Source organism: Herpailurus yagouaroundi, unplaced genomic scaffold (genome assembly GCF_014898765.1).
Source record: "Herpailurus yagouaroundi ecotype Mexico unplaced genomic scaffold, PumYag 140, whole genome shotgun sequence".
NCBI classification, from domain to species: Eukaryota; Metazoa; Chordata; class Mammalia; order Carnivora; family Felidae; genus Herpailurus; species Herpailurus yagouaroundi.
In genome coordinates this window covers 27755774-27777002 of record NW_024412395.1, presented here as the reverse complement: position 1 = coordinate 27777002, position 21229 = coordinate 27755774, and the positions used below count along the sequence as shown (strand labels likewise).

Below are 21229 nucleotides of genomic sequence, written 5' to 3'. Positions count from 1 at the left end.
GGGAGCCAGCTGGGGCATTTCCTTACTCATCCCTTAAATTAGTTTCAAAAGTACTTTTGAGGACCACATTTGATCAGAAGAATTTGCATGCTTTTCTCCTTTCTCTCTCTCTCTCTCTCTCTCCCATCCTCTCATTCTCTCTCTCACACACACATTTCATAGTACATCACATGGAGAACAAACGACAGAACTGCAGCATATGTCTCATGCAGTTAAAAGCTTTAAAACTGGCCCGTAAAACAGAATTCTTTGGTACACAGTGAAAAATATTTTTTGATTCCATAATCCATACTGCAGTAAAGTTGGGTATAATCATTTTTAAAAGTTGCTGTGTCCATGGACAGATGTTTTTCATACATACTGGGAATGTTTCCTTTACATTCCTAAGGACATAAGAGTTTGACATCGAGCCAGTACCTCTAGAAATGGTGAAAGCTAAAGACACCCCATACTGATGCTTTTACTCTTCCAAGAAACTTTCTCCCACAACGAAAATGTTAAAACTTTTACCCCACAGCCCACATTCTGAGATTAGTCCAATAACTAATGTTCTGTCCAAGTAAAATACATTTTGTCATAGCTTGAAAATGTTACCTTTCACAGAAGTATAGTATTTCTGACCAGCAGGGAACATATGTCAACATTATCTATTATTACCCAATGTCAGGACCAAAAAGGGAAGGTGGGTGGTGGATGTTAATAACGACTTAAGCGATTTCTAAAAGAGGCATTTGAGAAGTACAAAGCCAGAAGTTTCAAATGTTTTGTCTTATTTTCGCTGTGTCAGCAACCTGCCCCCCCCCCCACCCCTCACCAGAACAAACCTAACGCTGCCTCCGACCCAACGCCTAGTTCTCTTTTCAATTTTAGCCAACGCTTTGCTAAGCTGGAAAGTTTGAAAAATACCCTAGAAAACTTCTCCACCAGAAATGAAAAACAAAAACATATGACCAGCAATGATGAAAGCAACTCCCACTCGCTAAGAAAAAGATTTTCAATCACAGAAGCACACGGCTTTTGGATTTGAACATTTATTTTCATTTTTCAAGCTACTTGTCTGGTGTTTAGATTTGGGGGTTGGGTTTCTTGTTTGACATCGGAGGAGGTGGGGGTAATGCTGGTTGGGAGCGTAATTGTATTTAAGCAATTTTCTCAAAGGTAAGCAGAAAGTATTCTCCTCGTGCAACAAAGCTGCCCGGGAGACCATGCCCGTCCCCAGCTGAATATGGGTTTCTCCTGCAGGAGGAGCTGAAAGGCACATTCCACAACAGTCCAGAGGAGAAAAAGTGTCTCCCACCTCTCTTACAGTTGGATCAAGATGTGGCAATACTATATTGTGAACTGGCGGCTCACCATGCCTCTGTCCTGGGCATCCATAACCATGAACTCAGAATGTGCTTGGAGCCACCACGATTGGGAACAATCAAGTTCTTACTGTCCTTGGGGGCCACGTGGCTCTCCAGGAAAAGAGACTTGAGCTCTCACCTCACTACATGTGTATCTTGGGGAAATTTTCACTTTGGATCATAGAGAAAGATGTGCATCCTGGTTCAAGCCTAGAACAAGAAGTACTGGGGTAATATGTCCCCTGAACCCTAGAGATTTGTACACTTTCGATTCAGGAGCATCGATTGGAAATGATATGTGTCGACATATCATTCGATTCATGTATCATTCATTCACATCGATTCAGTGTCGAGTTTCTGCGCCTGTTGAAAAGTTGATTGTCATTCACTCACCTGTTTGGCTGCTAGAAAAACCAAATCTTTCTCTTCGAAGAAATCATTCAAGAAAGATTACAGAATAAAAGCATCTAAATAAGTCCCTCAAGTTAGGAGGCTCTTAGAACTATAGGAAACACAGCCCATGGCAGAGCACGTGTCACAAGACTGGAGGCAACGCCTACTGTTTTGACTTCTGGGGGAAGTCATCCTAATTCATTCTTCCTCATCTCATTCAGCTTCTGAGGACAGAAGTCGTACAGCTATAGGTTCCTTCTGGATAGTGTATCACTAAGGCAAAAGGAGACTTTAATCCTACTACTGAAGTCTTCCATTTTGCTCATCAAACAGTCCTTTAGTTGCCAAATGACAGGAGTCCATATTTGTCCCAAACCTGAATCACGGCTTAGAACAATCAAACTATAAAGAATTTTCTACTCTTGTGGTGTGATGTTGCCCTGCACACCAAGTGGAGGGAATGCTTTGCAGCAAGCCTCCCAGTGCTGCAGGAGACCATTCCCTTCAGGCATCAGTTCTCTGTCCCCCACTCCTCCTGGAACCACATTCACAATATGGTCCATGCGGTTCAGGGTCTGTTTGTGCTCGTGGTAGAGGATAAAGTTAATTGACCACCTCTCGTTTAGAACATGGCTTCTGAGAAGTTCCACCTGAGCTAACAAACCACAGAAGGTGTTGAAGTTAGATAAATAGTGTTCTTTAGAAGACTCTTTAAATGTCAACATTTAATCTCAAGATGGAAAAAAAAAAAAAAAACCTTGAAAGTTCAACCTCCTTATTTTTAAAGATGCAAATTGAAGCCGAGAGACCATGAGCAGCTTGCTATGTCACATGGCTCAGTGGGCACTCTGATCCCACTCTGTTTTGGCATGACATCATGGGAAAGTAAGTTAAATAGGGGTGGATCCTGGTATCCAGGATCCTGGTTTCCTTCAGGCAGGGAGAATTAGGTAGCAAGTTGGAAAAGGTGTGAGGGGCCCCGGGTGCTGTCCCAAGGTTATGATGCTGTTTCCGTGGGCTTCTTCATCTGTGATTTGGGCACTTTTCTGCAAGTATGTTATCTTTCAGCTAAAAAAGAAGGAAAGAGAAAAATGATACAGTTGTGTTTATACACGTAATTTTTAGTGAAAAAAGCTCTCCTTACAAAAGTTAAGATAAAAGACCACATACAAAGAGAGTTGACTTAAGTTATCATTTCCATCCCCAGCACTGGGAAATGAGAATTAAGGATTCCAATGAGGAAAACAGTAACACAAGTCTTCAAAATAACAATAACTTTCATTTGAAATGTACTAATCAGGTTATACAATATTCTATTTCATTTCCCTTGATGTTCAAAACAGCCTGTTCTCAAAGAAGAACATTTGTGTCATCATTTTATAAGGATGAAAACTTAAGTTCAGAGAGATTGATTAACTCATCAAAGGTGACACAGCCGGTCGGCTGGCAGGGCAGGAAGGAAAAGTTGGGTATTTTGACCCCTGCACATCTAAGCATTTTCTCCACTACGCATGCTGCCAGTCAGAGTCATACCTTGCCTTTGTGGGGACGTAGGACATTCTCATTCATTCCCCACAATACATACCAAAGATTAGGTGCTTCAGGGATTACAAACATGGAATGGAAATCTATCTTCAAGAAATTTGTTTTTTTATAAGGAAGTGAAACAGCTTAGTTTTTAAGATGTAAGTTCAATCACCAAAAATTAATCTTACGGGACAATTTTGTCTTCAGTTGCATTTTGAGATGGCCAGAGTCTAAGAAAAGCTGAAGAAGCATTTTAGGTTCAAACTGCCGAGAACCTAGTTCCTTTTTGAGCCAAGAAACATTTTTAGGGGTGGAAGCGGGGGAAGATGTGATATTTTAATTGTTTCTCTGCTGGTGCATGACTCCTGAATAGACCTTATGCCTTATAGAGAGGTTAAGAGACACTAATGAAAACACCAGTATGAATGTTTGTTTTTTCATAATTTGGAATCTGAAAAATGTAAATGATGCCTAATCTCTACCATATCCCATCTAAGAAGGAAAAAAGGCTTGGAAGAGACAAGAGACAAAATTAAAAGATGAAATTATGCCCGGGCCTTCTTCCTACTGATGTCATCTGAGCAGCTAACCTAGCTGAGCCTTAGAAGCTCTGCCAGTTTTAATGGTGAGCACGTTAATTTGTATAATAGCCTCTTGGGTGAATAGGTTACATGTTCTGCCTCAGAGTTATCCTGGAACCTTTTCCTGGGTAATATCATCACAATACTTGCTTCTTATATTGGCCTATGATGAACAGATGACATTTGCCTGGATTTGGATTGAGTGTTAATATACCATATTAGATTGCAGCTGACAGGCCCCCTTTTTCAATTTATTTGAGGCTTCTTGCAGAAGAATAGTAAAACATATGATGGGTCCAGATACAACTAGCCAAAAGCAGACCAGAAAAAGAATTATGCCAAATTAATGGAACTGAAGTAATCAGGGCATTGTAGAATTTAGTCCATTGTTTCTCAACCTTCTCATATGAGCAATTCAGAGCACCACACAGTCAGTATGTTTGGTTGCCATAAAAGGAATAGCTGTATGAAAATACTGAAATAATAAGCTATAACCAAATTAGCATGTGAATTAGAGTAATATTTCCAAGGAAAAAGGTACTGATACGAACTAAAAGCCTAGAATCCATACATACTGACTCAACAATCCACTTCTAGAAATATGTTCTAAGACAGCCGCCAAGAATATGAACAAATATTTGGCTACATGCAACATTTATGCCAATCGTATTTATAATCTGGAAAATATTGGAAACAACCGAATACTCAACAATAGGGGATTGATTAAATAAATAATGGTGCAGCAAGATAAAGGACATTGTGGAAGAATATTTAGTGACACTGAAATATATTCAATATAGATTCTTACACAAAAAGAGATTTAAAAAAAAATACAGTAGGAGATACATTTTTCTTTAATGTGCATAGAACAGAACATGCGTAGATGAAGTGCTTGGAGGCATGTGAGCCAAAATGCTAACAATGGTTACTTTCTAATTGTGGGATTGTGGGTTGTTTCTTACTTTCTTACTTTTATAAATCTAAACTTCCTAAGTTTTCTATAATGGATCTGAGTTACTTTTGTTAAGAGAAAAATAGCTTTTTTTTTTAAATAAAGAAGAAATGGCCACCACACACCATAGAAGCATTTGTCAATGCAGCAGAAACAAACAAACAAACAAACGTTACAGGCACATTTATTATCTTCTGTTCTCTTCCATTCAAAGTGAAAACGCCGTTCTAGCAAAAACGAAAATAAAATACGATTGTTTTTAATTACTCTATTTTTCTGTGGCAAACGTAGAATGTAAAATATTAAAATTATCTGAGGAGAATATTGTAAGTATCAGTTTCAACACGGCAATGCAGTTCAGTGGGCTACAGACTTGATATTTAATCTGCTATTATGAGTTTACATAATGCCTCAGTGTCTCAGTTTAATTACTAATAAAAGGGGGACAGGCTGTGAGTCATAGTCAGCTCGTTGAAGAATATTAGACCAATCAAACCAAAAGAATGCTTTAATTTCATTTGGTCTTAGTTCCTGCTTTAGAGCAGGATTAAAAATAAATATAGAGAAAGAGATGGAGAAAGTGAGTCACCTAATTTACATCTAACATAACGCAAACAAGCATTTCTTTAATAGGTGTTCAGTACCTGAAGTGCTAAATTACAGCAACTTAGAGAGGCAACTTCTTAATGGAAAATCCTAGCATTTTTAATCTCAGTGCAGATATTTTACCTTGTCAACTCAGAATTCATCTGATTTTGAAAAAGAAAAATCTTTTACTTGGAGACAAAGGTAAGCCACAGTACACCTCAAACTAATTAAAGATGAATCTCTTCTGGAACAATGGTACAAAGAAAAAAGCAAATTATATTTTATAACTCAGACAAAACAGTCATCTACCAAAAGAATATTGCCTTCTTTTAATTATTAGAATAAATCATTCCATGGAAAACTGTTTGGCACATAGTGAAGATAAGAAGATGATAAATATAATACAAAACAATAAAAGGAGATAGATTCTCTATTCAAGCAAACTTATCCTAGTTGCAAGTGAAACCCTGAGGGCCCACATACCAAGTTACCTCAGAGGCCTCAAAATGTCAATGGTACCTCATATAAGACCTTCATATAACCTAAACTGATTAAGATTGATCCAATTTAATTTTCAGTAACTAGCCCTTGGTAGCATCCTGACTAAAATAAAACACTGAAACTTTTTCCTCAAAAATATTTTTAGCTACTAGGAGAAAAGCCATAGTAGGTATTTTATTCATTAAGTATGAGTTGAGTAAACATGGAGTGAGTGGTTTATGCTTAACCAGGTAGAGTAATGAGCATTTGGCGGTAGGGCAATAGGTTGGAGCGCAGCCTAGGATTTGCTTGAGTTCCATTTCTGAGTAGCCTCCCTTTTCTAGAGACACTTGGGTGTTGAAAACCCAAGTACATTTCTAGAAGCTTTTCTGATCTTTGGCTTTGAGCCCCACAGCAGGTACTTAGAAACTACACTTACAAGAACTCTGGTTATTTGGTTCTGAAAGAAAAGAGAAAGAAAAGAGAAAGAAAAGAAAAGAAAAGAAAAGAAAAGAAAAGAAAAGAAAAGAAAAGAAAAGAAAAGAAAAGAAAAGAAAAGAAAGAAAATAAACCCAATGTTATTACTCATTGTTCCCCTGAATCAGCTAACCAGAGTTCCTCCTGGTCCTGGGATGAGGTCTCTTCCCATATACAGATCTACCCAGTGTATGACAAGGTTTCCTGGCAGTGCTCAGCAGTTTGCTTACTTCCCACTTTCCCCTAGGTCAAGAGACCTATGCTCTAGTTGTAAACTTACAAACTCATATAGTGAGCCTAAGAAATTCACGTAGCTTCTTTGTGGTCCATATTTCCAGTCTATTTAGGATGAGATTAATTTATTCAAAAAAAATTCATTGAGAGCCAATGATGTCCCAGGCACAATTACATGTGTTAAAGAGTATTCTATACCCACTGTTTCCAGTCTCCTGGAGTTTAACATCTTAGTAAGGGAAGCAAAGCCAGAAAATTGCAAAAGGAAAAAAAAATCAACAAAGTCAAAAAGTAATATGTAAAAAATAGCATAGGGAAATGTGAGAGAATATGCAGCAAGGAGATGAGTTTTAGGCTCTTACCATATCAAGGCAAGAGATGAGTTTTAGGCTCTTACCATATCAAGGCAAGAAGAGTATTGGATATATTCAAGACAGCAAAAAGATAAGATTTACTGATGGATTAGATATAGGGTGGTAAAGGTAGTAAGAAATCAAGGTTGAGTCCTAGTTTTTCTTTTCTTTTTTTTAAATTTTTTTTTTCTCAACGTTTATTTATTTTTGGGACAGAGAGAGACAGAGCATGAATGGGCGAGGGGCAGAGAGAGCGGAGACACAGAATCGGAAACAGGCTCCAGGCTCTGAGCCATCAGCCCAGAGCCTGACGCGGGGCTCGAACTCACGGACCGCGAGATCGTGACCTGGCTGAAGTCGGACGCTTAACTGAGTGCGCCACCCAGGCACCCCTAGTTTTTCTTTTCAACATCTGCACAGATGAGGTTGGCATCTACTCAGCTGGAGAAAAGTGGTGAAGATCAGGTTTGAAGGTTGGTAAATCAAGAGTTCTGTGAGTTGGTTGTTAAATACTGCCCTACATGATCTCTAAGGTTAATTCCACTTATAATATTCTGTGACTCTAGGTTGTGATGAGATAGACCATTCTGAGAGAAGAAAGATGGTGAGAAATAAGTTATATCATGTCAATGAGTAACTGGGGTAGGGAAGAAATGGTGGCCAAGAGAATCTAGGACATATAGAAAATGTGTGTGAACCCAGTTGGTAAAATCATGAACTCAGGTGTCTAATTCACTGAGTATTAAGATTTTTAAAAAGGCAAGAAGATTGTTGATCTAGAGCCAAAGTCACTGGAGACCTAGTACATTCCCCTGAAGATCCATACAGGATATACAGAAGATAGCTCATTCATCTGGAAGGCAGGAGGGCAAAGCAAAGATGGTGGAGACCTCTCTCAGTCACTGATTTGTGCAAGAGAGCTTGTTGGCTCTTTGTTCTTTTTTAGGTTTTTATTTCTTTTTTTAGGTAATCGCTACACCCAACCACCCAACACGGGACTCGAACTCACAACCCCCAAATCAAGAGTCGCACACTCTTCTGCCTGAGACTGCCAGGCAGCCCCGCCTCTTTATGCTTAAAGAATAAGTGGGTTAGGAGACTATAGGAATATGCCTGGGTGGGTTTAGTGTGAAACCTGCCATTTTATTTTGTAAGGGCTGGACTTATCACCTCAGAAGTGTGAAAACAGGTGTGAAAAACATCCCCCCTTCCCACCACCATTTCTTCTAATAAACGCGTTATTATTTTTTAAACGTCTACTGGGATGGAATGATTCTAAACGTCCCACAGTCCTTATTCCCCATACCTATGCTTAACCTTCTCCAACAGAATTGTCTAAAACTCCTGGGATCAGAAATGTGGTGTCATGAGAAGGTCAGGGAGATACAGGGTTCATTGCTATGGAACACACTTTTATTTCACTTTGCTACAAGTTACTATACTTTAAAAGAAGGATTTGCAGCATCTGTTTCATAAGACGATGCTCCTGAAATGTAGTTAGGAAGCATGAGGAATATTTCTGTCCCCTTAAAAGAAACCAGTTTGCTGAAGTCACCACCACGGGCACAGGACAGATGACAAACTATTACTGTTCCCATTTACAACCAGAACCGGATACAACCAAGGATCACGGGAGACGTTGCGAGCAAAAGCATTTTGTAAACGGCAGCGTAAGGTGCAAACATAAGATGTGATTTCTTTTGCTCTTATTCAATCATGAAGAAATGGATGTTGGCTGTCAGTGGCTGGGGTTCCTTAAGGCTGGATCATAAATGTGCTATCACAACCAAAGCTGGTTTTAAACAATCTAAGCAATTGCTATTGCTGCGAAGAATGGTGGCTTCACATGGACAGCATCAATCTGACCATAACAGTTTCACTTCAGCACTAGATACTTGGCATTTAATAGCACTCCAAAGATACAGCGTGGTTTTTTTCACGCCTTTTTATATTTGGTAAGTGATAGGTTCCACCCAGCTAGAGTTCCAATTTATTTTAAATAAGAGATTTTACCAAAAACCTCACCTAAACGCCTACCCTCATATATTTCTGTTTAATTCTAACCTCTTTTTTAAAGTACAGAGGCCCATGTGCCCACGAAAATTTTCCCCTAGCATCCTTACCCTTGCAAATACATTTTATCTCAAAAAATTGTTTTATACCCTTCTTTCTTACCCACAGAAAATGCTGGCTTCACTATTTTTTCCCTCTCTTCCTAATACCATCCATTCTCTGATTCTATTCCAAGTCTCTACAAAATATTCAGTGCTTTAATCCTTCCACCCTTAATCACATTTTTAAATGCTTTCTTCTTGTTGTATGAGTAAAAGAGACATATATGGCCACATATTTGGAAAGTAAAAACAATAGCATATTTGGCTTTGTTTTAACTAATGTGAACATTTCTAAATGCATGGCCTACTTTATGATCTGCCAATGACACATTATTTTTTTTTTTTAATATGAGCTTTTACAAGGTAAGGAGCCAATCTCCATAAAGCCTTCAGCACTATAATTCTCTCATCCAGGAAGGCACCGTGTTGATGTTCCAATCACGGACTTCCAGCGTGTTGGGGAAACTTCTTTACAAACAACAATTCATGTGCATTTTCAAGTAAGTCTCAGTTTACAAATATGACCAGACACATTGTCCTAAGGCCAATGCACACCATCCTGCCTCCCTAACTGCATTACAAATTTGACAGCCTAAAAGTGTTGATGCTAACTTTACTTTAAATTTGCTTATTAAATATTTCCTTTATCCTGGAGAAAGAGACTTAATGTAGATGATTGTGTACTCTTCTCCTACTATTAGAAATCGTTTTGAGAGACCATAGCTATTGGAAGGAAATAAGCAATTCAATCCCACTTCAGGCACATGCAAGCTGTTGCCATCTATTCCAACTCATGACTTCTGGACATCAAGTCTATACTGAGCTTAAAAAACAAACAAACACAAAAGCCAGAATGCAGTGGTCAAGACATTCAGATCCACAAGGCTTCCTAAATTCACCATCCTTCAAATCAGAGTTAAGATAGAAATTCCACTCAAAGGACACTAGCCATTAAATCTAAAACCTGTTCAAAATAAAAGGGCAAAAACGAAATCAAAACACAAAAATTCCACAGCTTTATTTAAGAAGTGCTGTTTAAGCTGTAAAGGATTTCCTGTTGCTCTTGTTTTAAATCATTTTATAGTATTCTTTTGTTCTTGGGTTACTCTATATCCAAATAATCACATATGTAAATGACTCAATGCAACAGTGGATGCCACTGACAATGTAAACAGTATTGTTTATCCAGAAGCATTCTATGCTCATGCAAAAATGGCATTAAAAGCTTGTGGTCAGATCAAAAAACCACAACTGTAATTGTTTATTTATATAGCTCCCCATTATTCTGTAGCATCAGTTTACATTTTTAAAAATCTTTCAACATTGCTGAGTTAGTCTTAGAAGAGTGAAAAATGCAACGCTTGCCTAAATGATTAAAGACAAACAACTTAGGTCTATGCATGCAGCAAGATGCTTTAATATGGAAATTATTTACTTTGCCCTGGCTTATAGTTTTCATTTTGATGCTGCCCTTGAAACTCCTTGATAACAGGGCCATTCAGCGGAATTTCTGCATTTTTTCTCTGTAGTTCAGGGCAGCTGGTTTCTTTCCTCTCTAAGCAGAGAGCTAAAGTATATTTATCACTCTAACAGTGACTCAAAACAAACAGGAAGTCTTCATCAGCCGGCTCCTGGGCATAGCTGATATTAGGTACTGGCAGAAAGGAAACAGAGACCTCATTCTGTGGAAGTCCGACAGAATGTACATGCAGATGCGGGCGATAACAAAGTTAGGGATGCTCCAAATGACCACCACGTTCTCCCAAGATGAAGTGCTCTTGCAGTGCTCGCCGGTTTTCAGAGTCTGTGAAAATTCCTCAGGAGTTTTCCTTTCCATTTCAGTTTGAAAGAGTAGTTTGAACTGGATACCACGAGCCTTAGAATCCTTGTGAACCTATGCGCCAAAGAAAACCTGGGAGGGAGCTATTCTGGGAGATTTGGCTTTGATCTGGTTGCTAGGAAAAAGCCCTGCTTTTGTCTGCAAGTATTCTGAATGGCTCCTTCAGTCAGAATGAGGCCTGCAGGTCACTGTCTGAATTAAGTGAAGAGAATTTTTTTTTTAATGCTAAAAATGAAGTTGTCGCTGTGTGCCATAATAAAGCTGGAGAGAGCAAACTGTGCTGCTGAGCGATGGCCATGGCTCCTTGCTACAACTTAAACTCCAAGGTATACTGTGAAAATCACCCAAGCGTGCCTGCAGATCAAATATATGCAAATATCCCTCAGTGGCGCATATGTTCCTAGAGACCTTAGCCTTCACCTTCTTTTGCAAATAAAACCTGTTTCAGATTCAAAGCCCACTTTGTTTTTATTAATATAAATGTTCACTATCAAACAATTTTTTAACCTTATAAATAAATAGAAAGGTCAAACATTCACACCTGACTTTTTGCTGCGAAACCAAACTCGAAAGAGGTTAGACTGCAAACGACTGATACCGAATCAAAAATGATTAGGCAATACACTTTGGGAGGTCCTTTAATTCTTTTTTTTATTTGTTGACTAATCTCCTTGTTTATGATAATGCTCATACCTTTGTATAAGGACTTTACAGCCATTATCTAATCTTCACAGATCCTGGTGAGGTAGAAAGGGAGCAAATCTTATCTCCATTCTCCAGATGAGGACACAGAGACACAAGGAGGTTGAGTAACAAGCTCACATTTTAAGTGGCACGTTCCATCCAGATGCAAAAATGACAGTAGGGCACGGGCTTTGCTTTTCCAGTAATGGGGCTGGATTTTCACCCGTCACTCACATGTTCACCAGAACCCCTTGAAGACCAGCATTTCTGTAGGGACTGTACTGAATCTCCATACAACCTGTTGGAAAAATACGCAGCCAACTGGCCCACCTGAGGATCAAACCCTCGACCTTAGTTCCTTTGGCATTGAGTGCCAATGAACTGAACCACAGACTGAAAGCCGAAGTAGCCCAGTGCAGAATGGGACCAATCCAAAAAGTTCCATTGCTCCCTTTTAAATAACTCTGGCATAGGAGAGAAGGCACTATATTTCATGAACTTACCTAGTTTTGATCTCTCTCAAGTTTGAAACATATTTTACACTCCAAGCAAACCTGAATATGTGACATGTAAATGCAAAACTAAGAGAGCAAGGGGCACCTGGCTGGCTTAGTCAGTAGAGCATATGACGCTTGACCTTGGGGTCATGAGTTTGAGCCCCACATTGGGTGTGGAGATGACTTAAATTTTTTTTTAAATCTTAAAAAAAAAAGATAAGAGAGCTAAGAGGTAACTGCACGAGTGAAAATTTAACCACAGTAAGAAAAAAATGAACGACAGAAAAATGTACCAAGGCTGGGACTGTTAGGACCATAGCATCTTTATGGGTCTCCATAAAGCATCTCCTCACTTATATTAGTGCTATAGGTCTAGACAGTAGAGAAAAGGAAAAGTTAAAAATGAGAACGATCATTTTCCAAATAATTAGATACCCCTTCTCTCATTCTCACTCTCGTTAACTTTACTAAGACATAACGGAGATCCTCCTTTCAAGGAAGTGGGGACCCTTATGCCTCAGTTAAGGTTCTAGAGAAAAATCTATGCAAAACCACTGGCATGTCAACCAGATACAACCTGCATTGCCAGCTGAGGAGAGATGATCTCCCAAAAACAGGCCGGGGACGCCTCTCTTCTATCAGAGCACCTCCTGGAGCTTTCAGACACAGGAAGGGAGCCTGGCCTATCTTTTGGAATGCAAAATTCTCTACAGAACACCAGGCAAGAAGCACAGGAAGCTCAAAACAGACATCCCTCCCCAAAACCAAAACAAAAGTATTTTCAGGGCAGCATATTCTCTCTCAGTCTACCTGTGTACTAATTCTAATTTCCTCTCAAACTGCATATACAGTCGTAGGTCTGTGAGTTGTGGATCTGTGAACACTACAAAAATGCCTGCAATCTATCTCTGAAAGCCACAAAGCCAATCTCGGTTTGGGTATCATATGCATGGATCCTGAACTCTCCCAATCCAAGACTACCAAGTGCTTTTGTGCTCAACTCTGAATGTGGAGAAGGTCTTCCTGGACCCACAAAATGGCAACAGGCTAGCCGTACCAATTAACCAGACCACAGGAAGGGTTCTTCAGGCTTTGCGGAAGACCAGCCCCCAAGACCCCCCACTGAGTGGGACCCAAACCCTGGGGCTCCCACTACCCTTACTTATCCCCCCCCCCCACCTTGTGCAAACATTCCAGCTACCCAGGAGAACTTGACATTCATTTCTCACAGTGTCGCCATGGCTAGAGCTAAGCAAAAGCCAAAAATGAATTAGGTAAATATAGTAGGTTCAGGCACAAATTCAGCAGGTGGATTTATTTGCAAATTACTCTTTTGAAGCATCTCATTTAAGATTCTCTTTAGAGACACAGTAGAGAATTTTATCATTCTTAAAGTAAAGCAAAGCAGTATTTGATTTCAACATTTGGTGCATAGCCAATCATATAAAAATACTTAATAAAAGAATCCTTTTTGAAGTTATTATGCATTTATTACAGGATTATCGATTTCAGTAATGAGAATTTTATTGTTAGTATTGGGTTGACATGAGACATTTTTTTTTTCCTGGAGATTTCTCTAACATTTAATTGAGTCACCTTATTCCTTCTGCCCCAATACACAACTGTTCCTGTTATTCTTTGAATTAATTTGGATAAAAGCCTTCTGCAAAAGCCATCTTTCTGGATCCGCATCCTCCTCTCTGAGCATTTGTTAACACATTACATTATACTAAAGTGAATCCACCCCCAAGAAATTAGACAATCTATCCTGGTTTTAATATTTTTTGAAGGCTTACAAAGTGCTAATCACGAAAGCAGTGATTCCCAGCCCTGGTTTTGCGATAGCCTGGGATATCTCCAATTACCTCATAGTTCTTAAAAAAACAAAATTCCAAAAATTTTTCAGATGAAAATTAATTCTAATTTTATTTAATTTGAAATATAAATATCTGCCGTCGCAGATAGGAAGTGTGTGTCACAGTAGGACTTGGTGGCTGGAGAGTTGTTTAAAAAAAAAAAAAAGCAACAATAACCCATTGAAACTCCGCAAAGCTCAAAATCATTATGCTTCCCCCTCAGAAAAGAAATACTATTCTTATTCCTAGGAACTTAAATTCCTAACACACACCTTCTTGCAGGCACAGAAAGGAGCTAGGACAAAACCCATTCCAGGACATTTCCTCAAAAAGAATACAAATAAGGTGTGTCACGCATTTTCCTGAATAAAATAAACATGATAATATCTAATAATACCACCGCACTATTATATGTGGCCAAATTACAGTTGTGCTAAGGAATGAGAAAATCTCTGGAATAGAACCAGGATTGCTTTTTAATTGTCCATTAGAAAAAGCAAAGAATAAAACCGCCTGCAATGATTTCCTTTTGAGATCATGCACCTTATTTTTAAAATACGAAATCAAAAACATATTGGGACGCATGGTGAGGCTGAGCAAAGCGAACTGTCTCCTCTCCTCAGCTCAGACTCAGCAGCTACAGCAAGCCCACAGTGCCAGCTGGAGCCTGCCAAGGCAACTAGCATTGCACGAAACAAAATCTTCATTCTTCGGTTCCGAGCTGACTCTGCCGAGAACATCTTTCTCTCCTCACCTTTTCTTCCTTGTTTTCTGAACTGAGATCTTTCTATTCAAGGATGTTCTTCCATTATGTGAGACGCCCCCAGAGCCAATGAAAAACGAGGACACTTTTATTTCGCGTGAAGATTCCTCTCCCAGGGCCATATTCCATGAATGAATGGCTTGTAGGACAGACCGCTAATAATAAACTCCACCAACTGTGCCAACACAAGTGTGAGAAATGCACGGGGAGGCTAAGGCTGGCCAAAGGAATTCTCCCATACCTGCAGCGGCTGACTCCTTCCAAGAAAGCTGTTGAGTCTGCTCATGTACTCACTTATTTGCCAGGAAGGTATTCCTTTTAAAAAGTAAAAATAAATAGCTCCTACCACCTCCTCCTTGACTTGAAATCACTATTTCTACTAGAAAATAAACTCGTAAACTCCATCTGTTAAGATACTGGAGAACTCTGCCGGACAAAACATACCGATATTTGTTGAAGGAGCAATCCTATACTGGCTAGAAAAGGAACTGGGAACAAGGAGGTCATTTCCCATTCAAATTTAAATGTCACCATGAAATACTGTTGAAAAATCAAACACATCAAGAGTGACTGCACATGTCACAGACTCATCTCCTCTGACCTCCCTAACACTTGTATGAGGGTGTTACTGTCACTGAATTGTCTGGATTCCAAAGAGCATTCTGGCTGAGCTCTCACCCACCCTGTGGATTAACTAAGACCATTTTTTTTTCCCTCCTTTTAAATCTCAGGCTTGTTTTCCCCTTGCAACACAAAAGGCTTTGAGTCCCACCTACCCACTGTCGATTAGCTGGTGTGCAAAGAAGAAAGCAACTTGGTTAATTGTGGAAATGGAACACGTTAGAAAATACAGCCACATAAGTTATTTCACAATCTACTTCATTTACTGGATAAAACATAACCTTCCACCCATTACTCAAGCCATCTTCACACCCATTCTTTTCATGTATTCATCATCCACTTAACCAATATTTATTGAGCATCTACTATATCCCAAGCACTTTGCTGGACACTGAGTTTGTAGCACTAGAGAAGACAGAGCCAGTCCCATCCTCTGAAGTGAAAATGCTCCTAGAGACTCAGAAAAAGACAGAGATTGTTTTAATTCACTTTGGGAAATGATAAAATCAAGAGGAAAATTATAACTAGGTAGAGCGATAAAGACTAATTTGAATAAAGTTTTCTAAATATGAAGACAGTGACCTTAACAAGTGTGGGAAAAAAAAGAGTCATGGATATAACATTTCAGGTTGGTTGTTCAGAGAAGGGCTCTCAAAGGCCAAGATATCTGAGCTGATTTTCTTTTTTTCAACGTTTTTTATTTATTTTTGGGACAGAGAGAGACAGAGCATGAACGGGGGAGGGTCAGAGAGAGAGGGAGACACAGAATCGGAAACAGGCTCCAGGCTCTGAGCCATCAGCCCAGAGCCCGACGCGGGGCTCGAACCCACGGACCGCGAGATCGTGACCTGGCTGAAGTCGGACGCTTAACCGACTGCGCCACCCAGGCGCCCCTGAGCTGATTTTCTGTGAGAAGAGAGGCCAGGCAAAAAACAAAAGCAGGGGAACCTGGGTGATTCCGTCAGTTAAGCGACTGACTCTTGATTTCTGCTCAGGTCATGATCTCAGTGCCATGAGATATGAGCACCTCGATGGGCTTTGCGCTGGGTGCAGAGCCTGCCTGAGATTCTCTCTCTCTCCTTCTCCTCCTGCCCTTCCCCTGCACATGCACACATGCTCTCTCTTTCTCTCTCTCAAAAAAAAAAAAAAAAAAAGGAAAAACAAAACTTTTAAAAAAGAGTAAAATGCCCTAGACTGAGAAAGAGCTCGGTGAGTCCAAGGAATAGAAAGGAAGCAAGCAGGCTGAAACATAATGGAAAGCAAAATAAGGTAAGTCTGGAAATTTGAGGGACTTGGAGGTTGGAATTTGTTCTAAATGCAACAGGAAGCCTTTGGAGGATATCAGGCAAGGAAGTGACTTGATCTGATTGAGGCTTTCAAACAGTAGAGTGTCTGCACTCCACAGAGTCTAAGGAAGGATCCAAGCAGGGTGGATTCAGGATGTATTTTAGAGTAAGAACAAGAAAAGGGCTAAAAAAATAACTGCATTTTTTTTTTTTTTTACTTGAACAGTTGAGTAGATGATAAACTGAGACAGAGATGATGCTGGGGGGGAATACTTCTACTCTCTTTCTTCTAGGTGGGAGAGGTGGACATTCACTTATTCAACTTTGTCCCTCAGCAATCCTTGAATGCAAGAAAAATAGACTTTTATCCGCTTTCCTTATGTTCTAGTGTCCTATTTAAATCACAATATTCTAGATTGCTGGCATGCTTTTCTACTCCATTTACATCAGTTTCAAACCCTAGTTTAATATCCAGCTCCTCTAAGAAGATTTTGCTGATTAAAACTCTCCTCCTAATGATTATGCCTTATTAATATCCATTCTTTCCATTTTTATTACAAATCTTTTACTCTATTTTATACTTGGCTCCTACAGGATTGAGACCAGATTCTTCAGCCTTCCTCTCTTTTTCAGCCCCCATGTGCCCACCTCCCCATACAACGTATTCCCAAAGCCCCACTTGGCCCTGTGTTACCCAAGCCTGAGCTCTACCCACCCCCACGCACCCCCATCACTCTTCTCTAACAGACTTTCCCTCTCCATAGCTCTACCTGCCACACTATCCAGTCAATCCTTTAAGACCTAGATCAAGGGACCACTTTTCAAGAACCCATTGTTGACCCCTCCCCAAACAGAGGTCATCTCTCCCTCCCATCCCCTAGGAGGCAGTGGAGTATAATGGTTGAGGGCTCGGGCTCTGGGGTCAGGCTCTCAGTTTACAGGCCCACCTCTGCCTGGCCTAGCTCTGCGCCCCAGGGTAAGCCATTAATATGTATAGATCTCTCCTGCTTTATCTGCCAAGTGTATGTGGGGGGAGGTTCAGGAAGTAAGAGTACCTGTAACTCAAAATTGTTATGAGGATTGAGACAACGCACCTAAAATGTATCATGTAGCTGCCAACACATAGTAAGGACTGACTCTTCAGTGCTAGATGTTTTTGTTATTCCATTTCAGCAATCTTTGGCTCTCTAATCAAAATAACAGTCTACTTTGTCTTGTGGTTGCCTTTAACCCATCAGATTAAAAGCTCTCTGAGAATGTAATGGTGCTTTCTTGGTCTTTACATTTAGTAGATATTATATGAATAGTTATTGATGAATGAATGTGAAATATAAAATAAACAATTTTAAGGATTTTCATTTCTTTTTCCCCAAATACATTGGCTCTTGTTAAAGTAGAAATAACATCTTTTCATTTCCTATTTTAAAATTCCATATTTCCCAGTGTGTACATATATTGTGTACATATATGCATATTCATACTGTGTATATATTATATACAGTCTGCATTCTAAATATTTGAATTTTCTGAATTAACAGACTCTTGTGTTCAATACAAGTAGCACATATAGGGGCACCTGGGTGGCTCCGTCGATTGAGTGCCCGACTTCTGCTCAGGTCATGATCTCATGGGTTATGAGTTGGAGCCCCAAGTCGGGCTCTGTGCTGACAGCTCAGAGCCTGGAGCCTGCTTCGGATTCTGCCCCTCCCCCACTTGTGCTTGGTCTCTGTCTCTCAAAAATAAATAAATAAATGTAAAACAAACAAACAAACAAGTAGTGCATATATCAGGCTACATTCACCAGGAATGCTGCCTTTAAAATAGAAAACTATCTTTTCACTTATCCTGAACACAAGGAATTACAATGGGCCATCATTCCTGCTCACAAAAATCTTGTGGCCTCTGAGGACCCGGAGTCAGGCAGGAGGTTCTGGTTAGCGACATGTGCTCTCTCATCTACATCAGTTAATGTTTATTGGACAGAGCACGGATGCAACGCACTGTGCTGTGTGTTTTGGGTACATTTTCTAAATGTGAAAACACTACGATGTCTTACATGTCAGGAAAGACATCATTCCTGTCTGTAGTGAATAATAAAAAAAAAACATATCTCTATAGGTTTCTGAATTACTATTCATTGCATCTCATCTCACATAGGCAGGAAAACCTTGACAAGCTTTGCAATATGACAAAGACAAGGTCTAGTGGAGAAATAAAGGGAGAAAGTGTGGATCTGAAACTAAATTAAGGGTCAGTTGTGGCTTACTTTTAAAAAAAAAAAAAAACTAAACACAACATGCTAAAATAGATTAAAATATAAACATGGGGTCTCTACATCTTTCTTCACAAAGTATCAGTTAATCTAGCAAGGATTTCTTATAGTTTCTAGTAAACATAATTTTACTGTGCTTTGTCCCTAGATTGGCCCATGTCTAAATAATTATAGATGTAAATCACACAACCCCACCTGAAAAATATCATTTTTCCCTAGTGATGAGCTGAAATCAAAACTCCAGAACAGGGGCACCTGGATGGCTCAGTTGGTTGAGTGTCCAACTTCAGATCAGGCCATGATCTCCAGAATAACTGTGCCTCAATACAACCCACTGCAGTTTTCTCTGTTCATCTGCTTGTTTCCTTTGTTCACCCCTCTGTCCTTCATTTCTTCCCTCCTTCTTTCCACCATTTGTGAACGATTTGGCCAACCCTTCTAGCCGACAGTCTGTGTCTTCAATCCCTAGTCGGCAGCTATATTCTATTCCACAGATTGAGCTATTTAACTGTGCAAGTTCTTGTCTCCAAAACACACTCCTCTTTTCTCGGTTGAGTTATAACACATACTTTTTTCATCAACTGCTAAAAAAAGTAACAAAGACTCCATTCTTACACACAACCTCAAGAATCCAGGATAATTTCTCATGTAGCATCCACTTAAACTCTTGCTATTTCCATGTCACAATCTAACTGCCTATGGCATATCCTGAATTCTGATAAAAACCCATCCAATTCTATCAGTGAAATTCCCGTCTCTTGATGTCTGGTTGACAAACTACCTAAAACACACCCACACTGAAACAAGTGGGTAAGAAAACCACCAAGATAACTATTGGATGCTCTGTTCTTAGTTTCTACATACTTAAAAAAAATTTTTTTTTAATGTTTATTCTTTCTTGGAAGACAGAAAGACAGAGTGCAAGCGGGGGAGGGACAGAGAGAGAGAGGGAGACACAAAATCTGAAGCAGGCTCCAGGCTCTGAGTTGTCAGCACAGAGCCCGACACGGGGCTCGAACCCACGAAGCATGAGATCATGACCTGGGCCAAAGTCGGACGCCCAACCAACTAGCCACCCAGGTGCCCCTCTACATACTTTTTTATACCTTCAGTGACTCACACCCAGTACAGTCTCCATGGATTACACATTCGAATTAAATAAAATGCTGGCCTATGTCTTTCTGCCTCACTCATTCTTTCTCTGCTTAGCTACTAATAGTTATTTTTTCATTACTGTTCCAAGTTAACTGCATGGCAAAACCCATAATCTCAAATACATAACTGTTCAACTTTATCTGAAAGTGGAGGACCTCTCCTAATTTTGCACCCCCTATTGACTCCTCAAAATAGTTTTAAGATCATTTCCACTCTTACCCCTCCTGTTTGGTTGTTTTCTTTAAATCTCCCTCCTCAATAAAACAACATGTATTAAAATCAAGCGCATTTGTTTTAAGTCATCAAAATGTGTCTTTGCCGCTGCATTTGCTTGCCTTTTTGTCTCCTGAAAAAAACTGAAACTTGGAGAGTAATGAGTAAAAGATTTCTGGAAGGAAAGACATTATTTGATATAGTAATATTGTAATAATAGAGCTCTTTCCCCACCTGCTTCAAAACCGACTCAGAACTTAGAAAGTGAAATGCAATTGCCTTTTTAAGTGGAAATTTAAATAGAAAGTAAAAAAGTTCAACTACTTTATTTCTAAGTAGTAAGGTGGATTCTGTCTGTCTTATTTATTGCTGAATCCCCAAGCCTGGAACCGTGCCTGCCACATAATAGAGGTTATTTCAATAAATAAATGTTAAATGAATGAGCTTCTTTACCCAGAAAAATGTTGAAACTTGTTTACTAGCTGTCAAAAGTAGGTTCCTTCATGCATAAAAAAGCATCAGCTGTGTAATTTGCCCCCACTTCCTCCTTTTGCAGAAAGCCAACAAAAGAACTGTAACTTTTTACCTAAGGATCAAAGGTGTCAACCTATTGGCTCACACTACTTTAAAGTCTTGGATAACAGTCTTGGGTTATTTTTAGATAATTTCTTTTGTTTCAAGCTTGAAAAGAAGTATTAACAAAGATCAAAAAATAAATCACTGATTCAGAGCAGGAAAATGCATATTAAGAAGTTCAAAATATAGTATGTAGAGGCTGTGAGCTAACCTTCCCAGAATACAAGTCAGATCTAGCTTTAGATACTAAAGTACTATATCAGTCCCACTTGGGACCCATCAACATAAAAGGAATGAGGAGAACTTAGAGAGTTGAAAGTCTGAAAAGGAAAGAGAAAAACAATTTAAAAATTATACAGTGACCCAGGCATTCTCAACGTCTAATCCAATAAACCAAGAGGTAGAAAGATACAACCAAATT

At 39.4% G+C, this 21229-nt stretch overlaps 2 long non-coding RNA genes across 2 annotated transcripts in view; both read right to left on the bottom strand.

Annotated features, from left to right (window-relative positions):
• Positions 1-1697: 1697 nt before the first annotated feature.
• Positions 1698-21229, bottom strand: part of LOC121030522 (uncharacterized) — a 38975-nt gene continuing 19443 nt past the window's right edge. The window contains exon 6 of the long non-coding RNA XR_005790271.1: positions 1698-2807. This is a non-coding gene — a long non-coding RNA (uncharacterized LOC121030522). The remainder of the gene's footprint in view (positions 2808-21229) is intronic.
• Positions 10039-12220, bottom strand: LOC121030524 (uncharacterized). Its single transcript, XR_005790274.1, has 2 exons — positions 11579-12220; positions 10039-11239 (listed from the first exon to the last, which is right to left on the bottom strand). It is a non-coding gene; the product is annotated as an uncharacterized LOC121030524 (long non-coding RNA).